Source organism: Ochotona curzoniae, unplaced genomic scaffold (assembly GCF_017591425.1).
Source record: "Ochotona curzoniae isolate NIBS_2020 unplaced genomic scaffold, NIBS_Ocur_1.0 contig_2927, whole genome shotgun sequence".
Lineage (NCBI taxonomy): Eukaryota > Metazoa > Chordata > Mammalia > Lagomorpha > Ochotonidae > Ochotona > Ochotona curzoniae.
This window is the reverse complement of record NW_024465654.1, coordinates 1,267,410-1,273,899: the sequence shown is the minus strand read 5'-3', so window position 1 is coordinate 1,273,899 and position 6,490 is coordinate 1,267,410.

Below are 6,490 nucleotides of genomic sequence, written 5' to 3'. Positions count from 1 at the left end.
ATCTCAGAGGGAAGCAGGGGCTGTGCAGTCACGTATGAAGCTTGGGGACCTTGGCCTTGGGTGGGTGGACTCTTGAATCTTTCTGTGCCTAGGTATAAAATAGGGATGAGGAGAGTAGGGCAATTGTTAGAATCGCTGGTGTATCTGTCAGTATTCAGAAGGAGCTGATCACAGCACCAGGAACATGCTGGGTGCCAAGCATTTGCTAATTATCAGACCAAGTCCTGTTGAATTTGCACAGCCTTTCCCTTCCCAGCTCTTCCTGATCATACCACAAGTGTTCCCTCTGCATCAAACACTCTTTGCCTCCGCATCTATTTTTATTAATTAATTTATTTCTACTGGAAAGGCAGATTTATGGAGAGAAGGAGAGACAAAGATCTTCCATCTCCTGGTTCACTCCCCAAATGACCATAATGGTTGGAGCCAGGAGCTTCTTCCGGTTCTCCCACGCAGGTGCAGGGTCTCAACGCTTTGGGCTGTCCTCGACTGCTTTCCCACGCCACCAGCAGGGAGCTGGATGGGAAGTGGAGCAGCTGGGATACAAACGGGAGGCCATATGGGATCCCAATGCTTGCAAGGCAAGGACTTAACCACTGAGCCATTACACCAGGCTCTTTCTGTTTGAATCGTACTTGCTCACTTCCCAATTTATCCTCAGCTGTTAGCATGGTCCATACGCGGCCCTGTTTTCTCTACAGTCCATTTTATCTTATAACCTACTAGACTATGCACTCGCTTATTGTATTATACTATTACCTCCCGTTCCCTGCCTTCCAGGGCCCTAGCCCAAGGCCCTGCCCAGGCCCCAGCATGTCAATTCCATCAGAGCAAGGGGTTATGTTTTTGTGTTTTTTCTGTTTTGTTCAGTTATTATCCCAGAGGCTACAGGCAGCGCCTGGACCCCGGAGGACGCTTGCTAAATATTTGTTGCATGAAGAATGATAAACTAACACACGGCACAGAATCTGCGGGAATGCCTCGGCAGGCCTGGATGTGCCCACTGGCCGAGGCCTGACCCTCCACGTCTGGAGGCTCCAGGTGTGCAGGCCAGCGTAGCCCTGGCTGCCTTTTCCACACACTCTCTCCCTTCTGCTCCAAAGCTTTTTACTTTCCTCTTTTCTTTCCTCATGTTAAAAATGATTTCTTATGAAAGGGTTTCCCTACTTCCTTTTTTTTTTTTTAACTTCACAGCTTCTCACACACTTTTCTGTTGTTCCTTTTCCGGATCATTCCTAGGAAGTCTCTTTTCACAGTGGGATGACCGAGAGCCTCGCGGGGCATTCCTGGAAGGCAACCCCTCGTCAGGAATGTCAGCGTTTGAGTCTTTTCAGAATATTCCATCCTCTAATTAGGATGGCCACACATCTCAGCTGCCGCCCTGGCCTGCTGTTGTGAGCTGAATATTGATGCTCATTATTGTGCTAAGATAATTTTCCCTAAGCACTGAAAACTAATAATCAGTGGTATTTTCAATAGAGCCCTTCCATTGAAAGGGGTGGGGGGGGGAAAGGGGAGGAGTTATTTAGCCCTTCATCCCCCCCCCCCCCGGGCCTCCCCACCCCGCCCCGCCAGGTTGAATTTAATTCCTTGTCATGTTTCCTAATTAAGAAGATTTGTGAGATTCATTTTGATTTTTTTTTGGGGGGGGGGTTAGAAAAAAAAAGAAAGAAAAGAAAATTCCTCCCCAGGCATGCTTATCGCGGCTTGGGCAAAGGTTTCGTCTCAGTTCCTCGCTGGGGTTTTTAATGTGTCAGACTTCCACACGGGGTTGATGCTGGGGGCTGCCTCATTGTGGACTCTCATTCAGAGCCGGGCTGGGCTTTATACTCCAGGCCGGCGGGCACAAATGCAGCTTTCTCGTCCTTGCTCCCATCCCCTCTTCTGGCCCCTCGGCTCTGCCTGAGCCACCTTGCTGTCTGTCGCAGTCAGACGCCCATCACCGGCTCTGCCTGAGCCACCTTGCTGTCTGTCGCAGTCAGACGCCCATCACCGGCTCTGCCTGAGCCACCTTGCTGTCTGTCGCAGTCAGACGCCCATCACCGTGGCTAGTGCATCCTACATTCAGGCTGCAAAGGCGCTCTCAGAAACCATGACATCATGATTCGACTTTAATGGAAGAGGTACTATTGTGTCCTCATGGCAGTCACCCACTCGGTTCTCTCATTTTGGTGTTGCCTGGGGGAGACGGAAAAAAAAAAAGAATGAAGAGAGTAGCACACTGAATTTATGGAGAAAAAAAGAGATAGTTTTCACATTTTCCAAGGACATGTCACCTCTTCATTCTTGTTGGCCATATCCTCCTGATAGTCGAAGTCGTTAAAAAAAAAAAAAGCTATTCAATTACTTAGGGATCTTTAGGTGTGTGATATAGTTTAAGACATCTTCACCAGGAACATGCATAGAAGACATGAAAGATAAGTTCTCCAGGCTTGCTGGGAACGCTGAGAACCATGGCTATGGAAAACCTGGTGACATGAGTCCAGAGGGGTGCCTTGGTGTGGGCGACAATGAACGAGGCCGTACATACTCATGACGAGGGAAGCTGGGAGGTTTTATGAGTAGGAGACAAGGAAGTGCTGAGCCAACAGACTGAGACTTCAAGCTGCTGAGGTGTTGCCAGTCTAGCAGCATTTCTATGTCTTTTTTAAAGATTTATTTATTTTTATTGGAAAGTCAGATACACATAGAGGAGGAGACACCGAGAGGAAGATCTTTCATCTGCTGGTTCACTCCCCAAGTGGCCACAGTGGCCAAAGCTGAGCCAATCCGAAGCCAGGAAACTCTTCCAGGTCTCCTACGTGGGTGCAGGGTCCCAAAGCACTGGGCTGTCCTTGACTGCTTTCCCAGGCCACAGGCAGGGAGCTGGATGGGAAGTGGGACTGCCAGGATTAGAACTGGTGCCCATATGGGATCCCAGCGCGTTCAAGGTGAGGACTTTAGCTGCTAGATTGCACCGCCAGGCCCTCACATACATTTTTCATTTTCTTTGGATATTTTACTAGGAGCAAGATAGCTGGGTCATATGGCAAGTTTATTTGCAATTCTCTAAGCACTCTCTATACTGATTTCTATACTGATTTCCATAGTGGTTGTACTAGCCTACGCTCCTACAGCAGTGAAGGAGGGTACTTTTTGCCCTACATCCACACCAGCAGGTGTTAGTAGAGTTCTGAATGTAGACCAATTTCACTGGAATTAGGTGGAATCTCAGTGTGGTTTTCATTTGTATCTCCCTGGCACGAGGGAGCCTGAGCATCTTTTCACATGTCTATTAGCGGGTTGAATTTGTCCTTTTGGAATATGTCTGTTCATTTCCTTTGCCCATAATGGCTGCTCCACTTTTAATCCAGCTTTGTGCAGTGATTTTCTATGAAGGTATTTTAGAAAGTCCCGGATCTAGTGTCTAAAGGGGAAGATGACCATTATTTACCAATGCAAATCCCTGATAAGGCCCAGGTAGGTTGAATGAGGCAGCGAGCCTGTCCTTAAAGTACCACCATGGCTGCAGTCAATTGTTGCCACGGAAACACAGGAATTCCAATCCAGATTGTCTCTCAGGTGAGATTGCTTAGTTTTAAAATAAAAGTTATCTGGGCCCAGCAGGATGGCTAAATCCTCATCTATAAGTGCCGGCACCTCACATAGGCGCCAGTTTGTATCCAAGCTGCTCCATTCCCCTTCCAGCTCCCTGCTTTGTGGCCTGGGAAAGCAGTGGAGGATGACCCAAAGCCTTGGGACCCTGTACTTGTGTGGGAGACCTGGAGGAAGCTCCTGGCTCCAGATCAGCTCAGCTCCAGCTGTTGCAAGCCACTTGGGAAGGGAACCCGTGGATGGAAGATCTTTCTGTCTCTCCTTTTCTCTGTAAATCTGTGTTTCCAGTTTTAAAAAATCTTTTTTTTTTTTAATAGTGGTCATCTCTCGACAGATTCAAATGCTCTGTGTGTGCTCAAGTCTGTTAGCTGCGGACCCTAAGATGCATCATTGTCAAGGCTTCTTCCCATATCCACCCTTGAATTCAGTGAACCTGAATTACAAGTGAGGAGAGAAAAAAAAGTCTCACTAAAATTTGCACAGCCGTTCACTTTGGGATATAGCAGAATATTTTCAAGGCAGATCCATCCGACACACACCCAAGGCTGTTGCGTTTTCCCCGTCGCACTCTCCTAACACCGATCCAATAACGCCAAGTCTTCAAAGCAAAGAAGCATCGTTGTGACCCCGCAAGCGACTGAGGACTTGGGTCTCACCTTTCCACTTAACCTTCTCTGGGAAAACCCACTCCGCCTTCAGGGAAAGCGAATTCCTGAACAACTAAAATGCCCACGGATTATTTTTTTCAAGGCTGCTATTTCTCTGATATCAAAACTTGCTAAAGACAATCATAAAATACGTGGTGACAATGGATCCACTTTTTTGAAGATTTACTTTATTTTTATTGCAAAGTCAGATATGCAGAAAGGAGGAGAGACAGAGAAGATCTTCCGTCTGCTGATTCACTCCCCAAGTGGCCACAGCTGAGCTGATCCAAAGCCAGGAGCCAGGAGCCTCTTCCAGGTCTCCCATGCGGGTGCAGGATCCCAAGACTTTGGACCGTCCTCGATTGCTTTCCCAGGCCACAAGCAGGAAGCTGGAAGGGAAGCGAGGCTGCTGGTTTTAGAACCGGTGCCCATTTGGGATCCTGGCTCAAGTCCTTTGTACCCTGCACCCGTGTGGGAGACCTGGAAGAAGCTCCAGGCTCCTGGCTTCACATCAGCTCAGCTGTGGCCATTGCAACTATTTGGGGAATGAAAGAGGGAATAGAAAATTTTTCTATTTCTCACCTCTCTGTGTAACTTTGCCTTTTGGATAAAAATAAAATAGATCTTTGATAAAAAAACTGAACTTGTCACAAACTAAAAGTTGAAGGAATTTAAGAAAATGATAGTGTTATCTTTTTAATCTTTTTAAATTAATGTATTTACTTTGAAAGGCAGAGACGTAGAAGGAGACAGGCAGCGATCGATTCTCCATCTGTTAGTTCACTCCCTAAATGGCTGTAGCAGCCAAGGCTGGGCCAGGTGGAAACCAGGAGCTGGAAATCCATTTACATCTCCCACGTAGGTACCTAGGGCGTGATGCCCGAGCCATCTCCTCCTGCTGCCACAGGTTCCAGTTACCAAGACGCTCTACTCCCCAGCAGGGCTGGGACTCGAACCCGGAGAAACACAGATGTCTTAGTCACTGCGCTGAAGGCTCACCCTGCAGTTAGCCCACTTAGAGACGGGGGTTGCCCGTCATCCTGTCCCCGCGAGGCTTGCCCTGTGCTCTGCAAAAGGCCTCTGAGGTTTTGGCCAATGCAATAGGAAAGGAGAAAACTATACTATTCACAGATGATAGGATGGGTACATAAAAATTCCTAGCAGTCGGCTGGTAAGTTACTAGAATTAATGAGATATTTTCACAGTGTGATACGAGATTAAATAGGCATAAGTCCACCTTTCAGAAATGCAGCAAGAATGACCCCATTCTCATTATCTGAAAGCAACAAATTTACAAAAATTATGCAAATCTATGTGAAAAATATTTTTAATACTATTGATACAAAAGCCCTAAATAGAAAGATATCTTGTGGAATAGGAAGCCTAGTGATTTTGAAACTTTAGAAAAGGAAGAAAATTTTAAAATATTTATGAGCAAATATATCACAAAACTATAGTAATTACAAGGGTGTTTAATACATGGAAATAAGTAAGTACTTAACAGAATGTTCAGAAATATGTATGACCCATGAGTATATGCATATTTATGCAAATTTAAACATATGATCAATGGTGGCACCCCAAGTAATGAGGAAAGAATCAATTATTCAACAAGCAACATTGGGGCCAACAGTCACTTGTTGGGCAACAAGTTCCGTTGCGATCTTATTGGGACAATTTCATGGCTAAGAATGATTTCCAAGAAGGTCAATAGGCAAATATGAAGCAACATCTGTGGGCAAGAACGTTATTACAGGATGTTTTGCTATTGCAAAAAACCGGATCACCTGAGTGTCTACCGGGGAGTGGTTCAAGTGTATTTGTGCGAGTGTACCATACCTACACACTTTATTTCTTAAAAAATAAAGATCTATTTGTATTTATTGGAAAATCAGATACACCGAAAGCAGGAGAGACAGAGAGAAAGACCTTTCGTCTGTTGATTTCACTCCCCAAGTGGCTGCAACGGCTGGAGCTGAGCCAATCTGAAGCCAGGAGCCCAGAGCCTCTTTCGGGGCTCCCACACGGGTGCAGGGGCCCAAGGTTTTGGGCCGTCCTCGACTGCTTTCCGAGGCCACAAGCAGGGAGCTGGATGGGAAGTGGAGCTGCTGGTATTAGCAGCGGCGCCCATATAGGATCCCGACGCGCTCAAGGTGAGGACTTTAGCTGCTAGGCTACCGCGCCGGGCCCGGAAAGCCACTTTTTTTGGTTGTTGCTTTAAAGCTCAAACAGATTCACACATGTTGACC